Source organism: Diadema setosum, chromosome 5, assembly GCF_964275005.1.
Source record: "Diadema setosum chromosome 5, eeDiaSeto1, whole genome shotgun sequence".
NCBI classification, from domain to species: Eukaryota; Metazoa; Echinodermata; class Echinoidea; order Diadematoida; family Diadematidae; genus Diadema; species Diadema setosum.
The window spans coordinates 39402668-39404539 of NC_092689.1; positions in this window are offsets into that span (position 1 = coordinate 39402668).

The window sequence follows — 1872 nt, forward strand, 5'->3', positions numbered from 1 at the left end:
GTACATCAACACATCGAATACAGTAGACTCTCGTAAAAAACACTGATACAATAGACTCTGTTGTACAACAACTTGTTGTTTCCTGTAGAAAATTTCAAAGCTCCTAGGTAATATCAATTTGTGAGCCTTAATATAACAACATTTCAATTCATCAGAGTGATTTCACTGCTCCAATTGAGTTTGCTTTCACAAGAGTCCACTGTAGTACCCAGCTAAGTATTCTATTGATGGAGTTGACCTTCAAAAACCTTCCAAGACCTTCAAAAGTACAATCATTTAACACATCTAACAACTAATGCCCACAGAAGAGTTTGGCTACAGAATTTTTCTCTAAATTAAACTGATGTATATCTACTACTTTGATATAGCTCTTCATTATATTTATAACTGACCAACTGAATGATGAGTTTATCACATAGAATTGCAATAAACATAATTTACAAGATAAATGTTTGTGAAATATAGCTCTGTAAATAATAACTGCATCAATTTGAGCTGTTAGCAAATCATTGGTATGTATATCTTTTTCATAATTTACAAGATATATTTTAGTGGAATATAACTCTGTAAATAATAACTGCATCTATCTGAGCTGTATTGCACAAATGCACACGAGATGTAAGTAAAGCTTGCATACAATAATTAAAAAAAAAAAGAGTCAAGAAAGTAAATTGAAGTAGCTTTGGCTAGGCCAAGCATGTAATGACATGAAGTTCTACCCAAATTAAACAAATGTACATTCACTGACGTTGCAAACCAACCATTCTTTAAAGTAACCTATTCTTAACCACATCAACGTTTGTGACCTCAAAAATGATTCTACATATCATTCAATCTATGGCCACTGCCTGTAACTGACTAGGATACATGAAAATATTTAATGATAAACATAAAAGATATATAATTTGCATTTGCATGTAAATACAGTTTTATCCATCAAGGTGAGAAACTATGAAACTCTTCAGTGGAAGTCACCTGTATTATCAAAATGAGGAAGTATATACTGTGGATGACAAAAAGTAAAATGGCATCTCACTTTCAAATTGAGTCTGGCTTGAAACAAGTATCGGTATGACACATTTAAACTCTGAGAGGGGAAAAAAGGGGGATATTACTTTCTTTGTTTACAAATCCCACAAACAATTATGAACACTTTTGAGACTGAGATTTTCTACAGCTGGAAAAACAATTATCAAGAGGCAAAATATACAGAGATGGATAATGTCTCGATCATTTTCATTGCTAGTCACCTTGTAGTGCCTAGCCCTTATTGCTCTAAGTTGCACAGTTGTATAAAACAAGCAGCAATTGCTACTCTGAGCACACAATCAAAGAATATTACCGTATCTTTCTCCCTGTAATAAATTCCAATGCTTCTACTTCTGATATAAATAAATATATATTCCTATGTATACTGTCACATGGAAATAACCAATTGAAGAGAATATTTACCACATAAGATAAGCACAGTGATTAAAGATCAATATCCCTTGCTAAGGGTACTTTCAGTAGAGCTCCAAGTTCTTTTACACTTGCAATTGTCACACCACTGGTATCAATTTTATGTGGCAAAAGATATCATCAAAGGCAACAATGAGGAAACCACTCATTGTGTGCAATTAATCCACACTAGGAAAGATAAAGAATGGAAGGAATGCTGGCAACCAATTAATTGCTTATCTCACAGTTCAAAGTAAACCACACACGGGAGAACATCACGTAGATACTTGCCTGGCTCATATCTGAGTCCTCTGAGGGTATTGCATCATTGCTAGAAGAGTGAATGCATCTCGTTTGCCTGCACGCTCCTTCTATTATATGTCACACATCCTCCTCTCATTCTCTGACTCAGAGTCTTGACTCACGGTCAAT